The sequence below is a fragment of the Sinocyclocheilus grahami genome, unplaced genomic scaffold, assembly GCF_001515645.1.
Source record: "Sinocyclocheilus grahami isolate Dianchi unplaced genomic scaffold, SAMN03320097.WGS_v1.1 scaffold254.1, whole genome shotgun sequence".
NCBI lineage: Eukaryota > Metazoa > Chordata > Actinopteri > Cypriniformes > Cyprinidae > Sinocyclocheilus > Sinocyclocheilus grahami.
This window is the reverse complement of record NW_015505433.1, coordinates 900,932-915,645: the sequence shown is the minus strand read 5'-3', so window position 1 is coordinate 915,645 and position 14,714 is coordinate 900,932. Positions and strand designations below refer to the sequence as shown.

Sequence of the window (14,714 nt, the reverse complement as noted above, 5' to 3'; positions counted from 1 at the left end):
TGGTTTATTAATGTCATTGGTTCCTTTGTGGCTACTTGAATATTTTAAGTAAGTGTCACTCAAAACAGTAAGTAAATTGTTTTATTTGCCTTGAAAGTAGCTGTAACTTAATAAAACCTAGTAAGTATAACAACTAAGTAAAGATAACTAACTAAATCTAAGTAAGGTAAACTATTGGATTTTACAGTGCAACTAGAAATCAGTGCTTAAGTTGTATGTACAACACTGTTCCAGAACAGTTCAACCCAAATACTCGGATGTGTGCAGCGGTTTTTTTATGGAGGACTGTTTCCTGATCCTAGGAGAGTAAACTACAATGCCGGCTGTTCTGACTCACAGACTGACGATTCAAATGCAAGTTTTGGGCAGTGTAGAGTAGCGCTTGTTGTTTGTCATTTCTCCGATCACAAATGCAGACATGGTTTTATGTTTACGTGGCACAATGCAACGCGTAAAAAGACAGTATAAGTCTTTAGGGCCTTTCACACCGGTTTAGTTCCAGAACTAAATGTACAGTACTAAAAGTACTGGGACGAAGATGGAGGACGCTGTGATCGGAGCTGTTTTTTTGTTGTGTCTCGCGGGTTTCACAATAATGGACATGGAAAGTCGACGTATACGTAAAGCGATTGAAAGAATGGAAAGGAGGACTAAGAATCTCCAACGACAACTGGCAGTGCTACATTTTCTACAGGTGCCTGCACTTCAGCGTCCGTCCATCTATCGCGGTTCTCCATATTTGCGAAATAAGTTTACACGGCGTTTTAAATCATGGCGGGTGAGGGCGTTTTCATATGCGTTTGGCCAATCAATGTCTACTTACGTCACGATTAGTACCTGTTGTGCTGGTTAGACCCTGCTCTGGAGTAGGAGCTAATTTGGTTCTCGAAAAAGGCAGTCCGGTACTAAAAATCGCACCCAATTCCGGCGGTGCGAAAACGCCAAAAAGTGGGTAGTTCCACAATTAATTCTGGTACTATGAAAAGGTTCCCGCGGTGTGAAAGGCCCTGTTATAATCCGTAATTATGTCCCCATTGGATGCAGCAAATGCCTCATTTATAATGGGTTTTAATGTTTTTGTCTTGTCGCTCCGGAACACGGCCTCACAGTATGGTAAGGGGCGTAACATATTAGTCACACGCTTGAGGTATTCGGCCAATCATAACGCACTGGATAGCTGGCCAATCAGAGCACACCTCGCTTTTCAGACCGATGAGCTTTGTAAAAAAATCGATGCGTTTCAGAAAGGCGGGGCATAGAGGAGAAACAATAATGTACAGTATGTGGAAAATAGTGTTTTTTGAACCTTAAACATTTCATTACACCAAATAATGTTCTTTTTAGCAACATCATATGACCCCTTTAATTCACATAAAATGTGCAAATAAATGTAACTAACACTCTTGAATAAAACACACAATGAATGATACACGCCGCGGCTATTAACGATGAACTTGGGGGAAAACACACACACGTTAGATTAGACTGGCTTCACCTCTAATATAAAAAAATAAAAAAAAAAGAACAGATTAAGTTACATTTCAGAGAGACATCCTGCTCAAAATGCCAGATATGTTAACAATTTGGATTGGACAGAAATGTATCTCCTATTGTCTTCGACTGCCACTTCCAGTGCTCCGGTGAATTCAGTTCCCCTGTTTCCCCCCCTCACAGTGCCTGCGCAACTTCAGTACTAAAATCATGACATCATGATTTCGCCCCGGCAAAGCAAAACGGCTGAATTGCTGTCTTTTCGCAAGCACAAGGTTAATTTCACCATGTTCATTACATAATTAAATGCATGTGTTAATGTACGTAACATCCTGTTCAATCGCTAGAGTCAGATTTCCCTTGGCCTGTTTTATGAAGTGAATTGCTTCATTCTTCAAGATTTTTTCTGCAAACTAAAAAGTACCATTTCAAACAAACATTACTAAAACAATTCAAATTAACAGGCTAATTTTTCCCTACCTTGCATACAAAAACACCACAAGATGTGCCATCTTGTTGCAGTGGATGAGGAACTGTCACAGGTCCACCTTGAAACTTAGCAGCCTTTACTCCTCATAAAGGCTCTAAAAAGGAAAACAAATATTAATTAATGTTCCACATTACCATTGTGTCCATAGCTTTGATACTAAATTTTCATTTTTTTTACCTTGTTGTTTCCAGGCACCTCTTTAGTTTTGTTGGAGACTCTCCCAATGGATCAAAAAATCTTTTTTGGGAAGGGAAAAATTACCTAAAAAATTAAATAATTCAAAAACTGTATGATAGTGACTGCAAATTGAAAAAGGGAATTACACGCCAAAGTTTTTTGTTGAAGTAGTAAGCAATAGTGATGCTTTGCTTAGCAAGCACCACTAATACACTGAACAATTATAAACGCAACACTTTTGTTTTTGCCCCCATTTTTCATGAGCTGAACTCAAAGATCTAAGACTTTTTTTATGTACACAAAAGGCCTATTTCTCTCAAATATTGTTCACAAATCTGTCTAAATCTGTGTTAGTGAGCACTTCTTTGCAGAGAGAATCCATCCACCTCACAGGTGTGGCATATCAAGATGCTGATTAGACAGCATGATTATTGCACAGGTGTGCCTTAGGTTGGCCACAATGATTTGTGAACAATATTTGAGAGAAATAGGCCTTTTGTGTACATAAAAAAAGTCTAAGATCTTTGAGTTCAGCTCATGAAAATGGGGACAAAAACAAAAGTGTTGCGTTTATTATTTTGTTCAGTGTAATTCTATTTTAGTTAAGTAATTGTGGCAGGAGCTACTGGGGACAGTGTGGCAGTTGGATATTATACTTAATACTCCTACATATTTAAAGACAAGCATTTGATACAAGTTGAATCAGATTTTATTGCCACATACTAAAGATGTATTTAAGAATACTCACAGCAAGAGTCCAGTGGTGATGCTCATTTATGACCCCCAGAACGGTTTCATATTGGCTTGGATCAAGCTAAAATTACAATAGTAATTGAAACACTGATTATTAAAAACAACAGAAGAAATTGCTAAATACAAATATTGCCTAAAATTAGATAAGGAGATTGTTTTATAAAATATTTAGTACATAGACTCTATCTGGAATTACGTTAACATACATTTCTTAAGCCTTTGTATGATCCTTGCCATATTTTGCTCATTGCAAAGCAGTCGATCATATAAGCCTTCCCTTGTTGCTCCTGGTTATGCATCCTCACACAGCAAAACATGTATGCATTAACCTAAAGGGGAAAAAGTGGTGTTACATTGGTTTAATATAACTTTTTTTTAAACTGAATGATTATCATTAGTATTCAGGTCTCAATCCCAGGTGGAATCTGAACAAGAGGTTTACAACTTTGCTTCTGGAGAGCTAATGTCCTGCAGACATTAAGCTCCATCTCTTGAGAGTTACTTCATAATTACAAGTAACCCATGGTTGGAAGTGAAGTTTGCAGGATGGCAGCTCTTTAAGAGCAAGGCTGGTGTTTTCTGATTTAAACCCTAATTAACAATAATAGCATATTTGCATGTTCTTTAAATTGATAATGCTGATTACTCTACCTCACTTTCCAGCTCTCTACCAGGGTTCAGCCGTGCCATGTCCATAGAAAATATTTTGTATTGCCCAATTTTGGCCATCAAAACACACACATCTCTGTTTGGGAAAACTGTGCGATGTGCAACTTTTCCATGGACTGGTGGTGCCTTGCTCAAGACTGGAGATGCTGTGCTTGGATCCAGGGGTGTTGTGGATGGGACTGGAGATGCTGCGCTCAGATTCAAGGCTGCTGTGCACAGGACTGGAGTATGTGTGCTTGGAAATGGAGGTGTTATGTGAAACCTTCTGATCTTGTGAGGAATTCGAGGTTCTTCCTTAATGAATGGCACTAAATGACCTAAATTAATTTGGGGAAAATTCAACACCCTTGTCATTAATTAAATCGGCGCTTTTCCCTTGCAATGACAATCGTAAAGGGACCCAAAAAATCATTATCGAATTTCCCTCCTTTCCTCTGCTGGCTTCTCCCATTCCTTCTGAGCACCCTTTCTCCAACATCAAAGGTGTGCACTACAGCCCCGGAAGTGATTTTCTTCGATTTTATTTTGTCCCTGGAGGCTTGCATGTTTTTCCTTACTGCCTCATCTGCTTGGTCCTGCAGCTGTATGGCAGGCTTGATTTAGCTCTGCCTGCAGCACATCTTCCACAGTTTCATTTACCTAGGTGACAAAAGACATTTGAAAATTTCACATTTTCAAAATACTGAAATAAGTCATAAATATGATTACAATATATCAGATAGGAAATCTATGAATAAAAACACACTGAAAGATACAGTTACCTGTGAAAAATAGCACGCCTCCCTTCCAAATGTCAGAAAAAATGTGAGAATTTAGTAGTGAGCTGTTTTTTGGTCCTTATGTTGAAAAGCACAACATCAAGGTACTTGTCCCATGACCCTGGCTTATCCTGACACAGTTTTCCAAGGGCACTGAAGAGAGAGAGAGAGAAAAAAAAAAAGCGTACATTAACAGTACACAACAACTGCATTTTTGTTTGTGATGTTCTGTACCGTTTTCTGCAATGCAGTGTGTAATTGAATCAAACTACTGCTTTATTAAAGTTACTTTAGCGTACTATGCTTAAGGTGTATGTGTGTAAAGTAGTTATGCCTATGTATTGACACTTTTCTCAACCATTAATGATACTACATTGTGTAGCACATACAGTCATTGCCATGCCACAGCCATGTTGGTCTTGACTGGCGAGGATACAATTACTAATCTTACCTCTGTATTGTGCCATTCATTCATTCCACTAACCCATTGGTTTGTGGATGATATGGTGAACAAAGGCTCCTCTCTGTATCAATTTGTAAAAAAAAAAAAAAATTCCGTATTGGTATAATAAGCATAACAGCAATATTACTAAATTAAAATGTTGAGCAATTCCACAAACAAACCTCATTTACAAATTCCCTGCCTTGATCTGCGAGGATTAATTTAGGTGCACGAAATCAATAAATTTTAACACTGCATGATGATACCTCCTCTGCTGTTTTGGAGGCAAGTGAATAAGCCTCCACCCACTTTGTATAAAACAACAAGTACACCTATGTACTGGTGTCCTTTTGAGGTCATCAACAACTTGCCAATCAATTCCCATGGTTCACTCACCTAGGAAAAAATTCAAACAATGAATAGGAAGAAGAATTATTGGAGTGTACTCCTAGAGTTTAACAGTTCTATTGGACTGGCAAGCAGAACAGTTTAATCTGTAGATAGTGTAAAATAAAATATTTCATACCTGTTTATTTTTTTATAAATAGGAACTAGCACTGTTTGTATTGAATATTTAATTGTGAGATCAGTAAAACGCACCAACTTTTCAATGTCAAGACTCATTCCAGGCCAGTAGTACCTGCTGGAAATGGCATGAATTGTTTTTTCTTTGCCACCGTGACCACCTGCCTTGCTGGCATGAAATTCTTTGCCATTGACCACTTTTACATTGTGCTATTTTTGTGTGTTCTTATGGCGGACAAAACAGTACTCCATCGACATAAATAACATTCATACACATATGAAATGTACCAGTTATATCAGCAGTGAAATGTTAAATTAATGCAGTAATGAACAATACAGTGTCTTACCCTGGACTATATACACTGATGTGCGCGTCGTCAAATGACATACTTTTCAGCTTTTGATATTTGAGCAGGATATAAACCTTCATATAATTTCATACTGTGTCTGATCCATTCTGGGAATAAAGTCAAAATGTAATTATATTCACAATGTTTATACTATTTACACAATTTAAAGGTTAGCTACACTGAGAAATTGACACTGACCTGTGGTAGAACTTAGACACCAGGAATCAAATCACAACTCAATTATAAGGGATTATCAATTATAAGATGTTAAATGACACTTTAAAAACACATCAGGAGCATCACGGAGTTACCTAAAATAATAAAAGAGAGACTAGTCATTGGGCAACATAGTTTGTAATTTCGACAAGGCTTAAGTTGTTTGATAAACATACATGCACAATAAAATGGAAATGAGCGTCTGAACAAAAGAATGCCCCTGACGACAGAATTTAACAGTCTAATTGCAACGTATTGTGTTACACGTCATAAAACAGGCAAAAGTTAGAATTAGCAGGGAAATCTAACTCGGTTGCGGCTGAACAGGACGTCACGTACATTAATAGGTATTCAATTACAAATGATCTAATTAACACGGTGAAATGAACATTGCTTGCAGAAAGACAGCAAAACCACCATAAGCTGACTTGCTTAACCGGGGTGAAATCCTAATGTCATGATTTTAGTACTGAAGTTTCAGGGTTGCCAGGATAAAAAAAAAAAAATCTGCCCAATTGCTACTAAACTACCGCTGGAAAACCACAGACTTGGCAACACTGCGAAGTTTCACAGGGGCTGTGAGGGGAAACTGAATTCACCGGAACACTGACGGTAATTTACAGGAATGTTATTAATAATCCACAGCGAAATGTCACGGTTTGTCAAGGGAGGACCCAAATGCAGAATGGACAAGGGAAAACGGTTTATTAACAAAATGGGAATACAAGAGGATGAGGCAGGAAGATCAGGGTTGCCAGGATAAAAAAAAAAAAAAATCTGCCCAATTGCTACTAAACTACCGCTGGAAAACCACAGACTTGGCAACACTGCGAAGTTTCACAGGGGCTGTGAGGGGAAACTGAATTCACCGGAACACTGACGGTAATTTACAGGAATGTTATTAATAATCCACAGCGAAATGTCACGGTTTGTCAAGGGAGGACCCAAATGCAGAATGGACAAGGGAAAACGGTTTATTAACAAAATGGGAATACAAGAGGATGAGGCAGGAAGACCGTACACAATAAGCCAGAACACAACAGGAGAACAGGCAGGTCAGGGATGTGGAAGCTCCTGACTCCGAGGCAAAAGGAGACTAGGTAGCTCCTCAAGGAACCACAGGCTAGGCCTAGGAGATGGTAACACTTGAAGCACAACTACCTGACAAGTCAAAAGACTGTAATCCGGGAGGACTCCAGAAGCAGGGCAGGAACCAACTCGACAGACACAGACAAAGCAACAGGGGAGACAAAAGATAAATACTGATTAAAAGAAACAGCTTGCGAAACAATGACTAGGGAGGATAAATGAAAATAAAACTGAAAGGGAAAAAGTAATAAATTCTAGAAATAATTAACTGAGACTTATGAAAACAAATGAATAACAAAACAGAAAAAGCTGAGAATAAATGACTAGAACTACAAAGTAAATAAAACACAAGACCTTGCTGAAAACTAGAAATAAAACAATCAAAAGGTTAAAAAAAAATTTTTTAAATAAAGAACCAAACCACAAAGACTGTAACTAGACTATTTACTAAACATGGGAACAAATTAATTAACAAAAGAAAAACTAAACTGGATGCAATATACTGAATAGCAAGCTCTAACAAAACTAAAAACACTAGCAAAGAGAATGCACACACAAAACAAACCAACAAAGACCACAGCGAAATGAGCACAATATAAAGGGAGCAGCACACGAGGCTCAGGTGAACACAATTGTGCAAACAAGGACTAAACAAGGGGCGTAGTGATTGAAAACGGGAAGGCAGGACAAGAGGAGCACGTGGCCAACACAAACAAAGACACAGCCATGTGCTCAGGTACAAAATAAACAAAGACACATTAAACAAAGACAGGACAGACAAGACTGTCAAGGCAGGATCCTGACACGAAATCCACGAACAACTTTTCAAATCCAGCCGCTGCTTTTAAACCAGAGCCATAACGTGCTTTTCCTCCTGCTGATCAGTCGACTTCCTATAGTCTCCACCATGATAAATAAAAATACAAAGCAAACAACAAAAATAAAAAACAACCCATTCAAGGCCATCAAAAAGTTTGCTTGACCTTCTTCGGCGCATGGATCTGAGTTGACTTGAGAGCATAAATACATTATTCACCCTCTAGTGGTGTGAAAGATAATTACAAACAACCAAAAAATGGCTCCTACAGTGAGCAACCTCTCATTAAATTGACAGTGTCTCGTGTGAAAGCTGTGAAAATGATCAATAAACAACCTGAAATTCCCTTAAAAAAACAACAACCACATACATAAATCATTGTACACTTACCCAGCCTGAGTGCGGACGAGAGAGCTAGGGGCCTGAGGCAGTAGTGTTTCACCAGGGCCCGTATTCACAAAACATTTATCTTACCACTAAGAGTTCTCCTAAATAGCAGTAAATGTTTTGAGCTAAGAGTTGCTGAGACAAACTTTTACTAAGGAATAGAGAGAAGTCTTAAGCTCAGAGTAAGGGCTTGTTGCTATGGATGATGTCAGCATGCTTAAAAGGGTCATATGATGTTGCTAAAACGAACATTATTTGGTGTATTTGGTGTAATGAAATGTGTTTATGCAGTTTAAGGTTAAAAAAACATTATTTTCTACATACTGTACATTATTGTTTTGTCCTCTATGCCCCGCCTTTCTGAAAAGCATCAATTTTTACAAAGCTCAACGGTCTGAAAAACGAGGTGTGCTCTGATTGGCCAGCTATCCAGTGCGTTATGATTGGCCGAATACCTCAAGCATGTGACGGAAATGTTACGCCCCTTACCATATTGTGATGCCCTGTCCAGCCGGAGCGAAGAGACAAAAACATGAAAACCCATTATAAACGAGGCATTTGTTTCATCCAGTGGGGACATAATTACTGATTATAATGACTTGTACTGTCTTTTTATGTATATGACATATGTAGTTTAGGTTACGTTTTTTATATATATTTAAATGTATGCTTGATCTTGCACCATCAAAGACAGATCATGGAAGGTATCTTGACCATAGTGCTAAGAAACTACAGAATATTTCAATTGTATTTAATAGTGAGTTTGAAGTGCTGAATATGTTCAAAAGTTTGGTGTATTTGAGTTTTGTGAAAAAATAAACATTCCAAAATTGGTGTTTGCAGCTGGGGTCTTGTCCTTTAAGTGTCAACTGATTTAGTAATGTTAACTCAGATTGCTCTTTTTTTTTAGCAGTCATGTTTTACTAGAGAAAGTCTGAGGTCTGATCTTAAAGAATAAAAAGCTGTCAGGGTTTCTCTTTAACTCTGTATTCTCCAGTGATTTCAATAAACTTCACTTACTTATTTCAATGGAAGCTTATTTCCCCCAAGGAATGAAAGAGGTAGATTTGGAGAATAAAGTCAGCATCGTTGAGATGTAAGCAAACTGTGAGATAGAAACTCACAATTGCTAGAAAAAAAGTTGCAATTACCTTTTTCATTTTTTTATTCTAAGGTGGAAATAAGCTTCCATATATTTAAAGTCATTTACTGCTTAAAATAGTATTTCGTCATATCTGTAAGAGCACACTTGTCTGCAGGGAGTGGTAAGGACAACGGCACCAAAGTTGAAAATCTACCTTTGGCAAGTTACAGTAACTTTTTTTTTCTCAATCAGATTAGTAAAATATTGTGAATTCAGTTTAAGGTTGTGCATTTATGTTAAGAAAAGATAAGAATTTAATCTTAAGAAACAATGAGAATCACCCAGTTGCATGAGCTATCAATAATGCAAGTCTGGAGAATCATGAGTGTTAATGAAGAGGGAGGGACGATAGCTAATTAGTTGAAATCTGTAGAGTACAAAAAGACCAAAGGGCAGCACCTCAATAGTGCGCTTGGTTGGGTGTGGCTCTTGGGGAGGCCCATGGATGGGAGGACTGGAGGTCGCGGGAAAGCAAATGACAACATTGCTGGATCAAGACAATCTGAGAGGAGATCGCATGAGTCCGCAAATTTGGAGGAAGGCGGAAGGCATGAACTGGTTAGTGAATGGGTCAGGAGAGAAGGTGATGAATGTGAGACGATTAAATAAAACAGTCAATGGAAAACGAGTTGCCAGTTTGTCTGTGTTAATTGACTTTCAAGATGAAAAACTTCAAGAGAGGGTTAAAATAGGATACATGAGTTACTATGTCAGAGAATATGTTCCACCACCTCTTAGGTGTTACAAATGTCAGAGATATGGACATATTGCTGCAGTGTGTAGAGGAAAACAAAGATGTGCAAAGTGTGGGGGAGAGCATAGGTATGAGGAATGTGGGGAAAATGTGAAGGTAGCGTGTTGTAACTGTGGTGGAGATCATAGTGTAACATATGGAGGATGTGAGGTAAGGAAAAGAGCAGTGGAGGTCCAACAAATTAAAACCAAGAGTAATAAGTTATGCAGAGGCAGTGACAAGAATTCAAGAAGAAAAAACAAAGGAGGGGGCAGCCAAAGATATAAGAACCCAGGATAATGTGAGAAATCTAAAAGAGGTATCAATGAACATGTGTAACATATGGAGGATGTGAGGTAAGGAAAAGAGCAGTGGAGGTCCAACAAATTAAAACCAAGAGTAATAAGTTATGCAGAGGCAGTGACAAGAATTCAAGAAGAAAAAACAAAGGAGGGGGCAGCCAAAGATATAAGAACCCAGGATAATGTGAGAAATCTAAAAGAGATGCTATGAACAAAATAAAATTTTCTATGTTCATTGATACATGTTATCAATTGTACTGAACAGGTAAAACATAAAACAGAGAAAATTAAAGTTATTACAAAAGGTGCTGAGAAATTTGTCAGTCAGAAACCTCTCTTGGGAACAGATTACCAGAAGACTTGAGTCGGGGAAGGAGTCTTCAAGCCAAATTGGAGAGTTAATGTTTATAATTCAATGGAATGCAAGGAGTCTTTTGGCAAATTGACAGGAATTCAAAAGTTATCGAGAGTTAATGTTTATAATTCAATGGAATGCAAGGAGTCTTTTGGCAAATTGACAGGAATTCAAAAGTTATCAATGATTTAGAAATAAAACCCGGATATAATTTGCATCCAAGAAACTTGGTTGAAGCCATCTTTAGATTTTATAATAGCAGGTTATGATAGTGTTAGGAGAGATAGAGACAAGGGTAATGGGGGGGATGTGGTATTTTTATCAAACAGAATATGCATTATACGGTAATGGTGAAAGGAATTGGAATTTATAGTAATTGAAGTTTGGACAAATGAAGGAAATATTAAAATAGTAAATTATTATAATCCGTGTAAGAAAATAACATTGGAAAACATAGAGGAACTTGCAATAAATTTAGAGGGTAAGGTTATTTGTTGTGGAGATTTTAATGGGCATAATACGTTGTGGGATAGTTATGATTCAAATGGGGCGGTAATAGAGGAATTAATGGAACTAAAAAATTTTGTATGTGTAAACAATGGAGATGGCACTAGAATAAATGTGAAATGGGAAGGAAACGGCAGTTGATATTACAGTTGTATCGGAAGTTATAGCAGGATTATGTTGGTGGGAAGTTAAAGAGTACATTAGGAAGTGATCATTATCCAATTTTTATAGAAATAGGTATAAGAAATTAAATGAGTCAAGTGGGTCAGAAAGATGGGTATTTAGTAAAGCAGATTGGGTGAAATTCAGGGAGATAAGTGATGAAATGATGGGAGTAATTAATAGTGATGCGGAAATAGAGGAATTAAATCGAATAGTTTGTGGAGTTTTAATAGAAGCAGCAAAACAATCAATTCCAAGAAGTTTAGGGAATAGGAGAAAGAAGATAGTCCCATGGTGGACGGAAGAATGTGGGAAAGTAATAAAAGAAAGGAACAAAGTTTTTAAAATACTTAAAAGAACACACAATTTTGAAGATTTAATCAAGTTTAAAAAGATGCGGGCAAAGGTAAGAAGAACTATTAAAACAGCTAAGAGGGAATATTGGAGATCATTTTGTGAGTCAGTGGGAAGAGAAACAGATATTTATAAAGTATGGGGCATGATAAGGAAAATGAATGGAATTAGGAGAGCGTTTAGATATCCTACATTAATAAATGAAGGCACAGCTGTGACAGAAGGAGAAAGCGGAAATGATCACAAAAACATTTGTCAAAATCCATAGTTCGGATAATGTTAACGAAGAAGGGAGGAAAGGACGAGAGGGAACAGTAGATATGCAGATAAGGTATGGTAAGAGTGAAATGAAGTGTGAAATCAAGCAACATGTGAAGAATAGATGGCAGAAATATTGGGAAGAACAGGGAGATGGTTTTATAGCATTCAAAGAATTGTTGGTAAGTACAGAGTAACGGGGAGAGATAGACGTGAGGAAACTATAATCTCAAGGCTTAGATTTGGCCATACTGCTCTTAATAGCAGTTTAAAGAGAATGGGGAGACATGAAACTGGAAAATGTGAATATTGTAATATGGAGGAAAATGTAGAGCATGTTATAATGAAGTGTCCAAGATACGGAAAGGAAAGAAAGATACTGATGGATGTCCTCAAGGAAAATAAAGAAAAACTTAATTTGATGAACATTTTGGGGAATAAATCAGGGGATAAAAACTTTCAATTTTTAATGAGTTATTTAAAGGACACTGGATTATATAATAGAATTTAGTGAAGAGTACGATCCTGATCCACACTCCTAATCAGTAGGTGGCGGTAATGCACCTAAAAGTTGTATGCCATCCGCCATTAAACACCAAGAAGAAGACCTCAATAGTGCAATTAGCTGTTGGACAATGGTTGGAAGTTGGTGGTTAGGTCATTTATTGGCACTGTGTGCACGCGTGCTTTCTGTCGTGCACGTTCGAAGTTGAGTAATCTGCCCCAGAATCCTCAAGCTCTGATGTTTCAGCAAACTGACCAGCGGTTTCAGCAGCCAGCTCAATAGACTAATCCGCAGTTTCCTCCGAAGCAAGTGACAAAGGCAGAGCCTTTGGACAAATATGCTGTAGCTGATTATGAGCAGATCCAATGTGGACAACCTGGTATCAGTGGTGCTGAATGTGAAGCCATCAACTGCTGCTTTAACGGACAGCAGTGTTAATATGGGAAGGCAGGTGAGTGTTGAGTTGGTGTTATAATCCCAGTTAAACTGATTTTTGACATTAACCTGGTCTTGTTCCTTCATCCCAGTGACTGTCCAGTGTATAACAGATGGTCAGTTTGTGGTAGTGGTGGCTAGAGATGTTACGCTGCCTCGACTGAGTCTGGATTCAGTCCATCTACTGGGTGGAAATGACCCACCTTGCATTCCTGTGGGGTCCACACCTTCCTTTGCTGTATACCAGTTCCCTGTGACTGCATGTGGTACAAGAATGATGGTGAGTAGCTGCTTATGGTTTTATTCTTCATGGAGTGGATGCCAACGGTGTTGCTATTTGCAGGAGGACAGTGGTGTATGAGAACAGAATGACCTCATATGAAGTGGGGATGGGACCGTTTGGTTCCATCACAAGGGACAGCCATTGAGTAGGTATCTATGCTGTTCTTATTCGTTAATCTGACAAATGCTATAAGCTCCCCGTCTGTTGTCCAGGTTTCTCTTCCAGTGTAGGTACTCTGGCACTTCTGTGGAAGCTCTGGTTGTGGAGGTCAACACTGGTTTTTCCACCTCCACCAGTAGCTGCCCCTGGACCCCTCAGGGTGGAGATTAGACTAGCTAATGGCCAGTGTGTCACCAAAGGGTGTGCAGAAGGTATGTTCCGAGAATCTTAAGACTCCAGGTTGCAGCCATTTCTTGTTAATCACCAGTGTTCCTCAGGGGATGAGGCCTTCACCTCCTACTACAGTGATGCTGATTATCCCATTACAAAAGTCCTGCGTGAGCCTGTATGTTGAGGTACGCATTATGGAGGGGACTGACCCCAATGTTGTCCTGCTGCTGGGCAACTTCAACCCCCAGTCTACCTCAGTGGGACCTTTTGGATGCTGGGTGAATGTAATGGCAGTGTTTATCCTACTAGTCTGGGGATTTTCTGACCCATTTTCTGCTGCAGATGCCCTTACCAGGATGACCGTTACCTGACCACATTGGTTCCAGTGACTGGATCGCCTGGACTTCACTTCCCAACCCACTACAAGCGCTTTATTGTGAAGATGTTCACATTTGTGGATCCAGCGTCACTGGCTCCTCTGCAGGACACCGTATGCCCCCCCCCGAACATTTAATTTTACTCCTCGATTCTATGACTTGACCCTCTTTCCTCCGTCAGATCTTCATCCACTGTAGTATTGCGGTGTGCCATCCATCTACTGGCTCCTGTGAGCAAAGCTGCGGCAGGAAGAGTGAGTTCTCGGCTTAACTTGACTAGAGGAACCGAGTTTTTTTTTTTTTTTTTCTTGCAGGAAGGGACACTTGTCAAGACCTTCTCTAGTGAGCAGACTGTGGTTTCTAGTGGAGAAGTTGCTCTGATAATGTAAATCTAGAGGTTTTATTAAGCGGTAAGATGGCTTTGTCTGTTATTGTATTGACCTTGAAGAGTCTGAAGTTGTGCATGTACCCAGTTTGTTTCTTGGTCAACACTATTAAACTTTCCAGTACCTTTTTGTAAGGTCATGCATTCTGAGTCCAGGTTCCTGCACAAGCCACTAATAACTTCACATTTATCCAACCTGCAGTAGCTACCCTGGAGTACAATCCAAGGTTCCAAATTAAGCCACTCTTACACAACAAACACACCGTAATTGTAAATATAATAAATCACATTTAGTGACAATTCGTGTGTTAATAATTGACTCCATCATTGTTCGTCTTTACTCATAACTTCTCTAATCAAAAGTTAACATTTTATGCAGTTCCTCCAGAGCTTGGCTGTGTTTGGGTGTTCAATTTCCTC

At 38.7% G+C, this 14,714-nt stretch overlaps 1 long non-coding RNA gene and 1 pseudogene across 1 annotated transcript in view; both read left to right on the top strand.

The window, feature by feature from the left end:
- The window catches only part of LOC107598706 (uncharacterized), a 17,906-nt gene extending 11,616 nt beyond the window's left edge, over window positions 1-6,290 (top strand). The window contains exons 2-3 of the long non-coding RNA XR_001610587.1: window positions 5,984-5,989; window positions 6,280-6,290. This is a non-coding gene — a long non-coding RNA (uncharacterized lncRNA). The remainder of the gene's footprint in view (window positions 1-5,983; window positions 5,990-6,279) is intronic.
- A 6,545-nt stretch (window positions 6,291-12,835) lies between these two features.
- On the top strand, window positions 12,836-14,418 carry LOC107598702 (zona pellucida sperm-binding protein 4-like; annotated as a pseudogene).
- The last annotated feature ends 296 nt before the right edge of the window (window positions 14,419-14,714 follow it).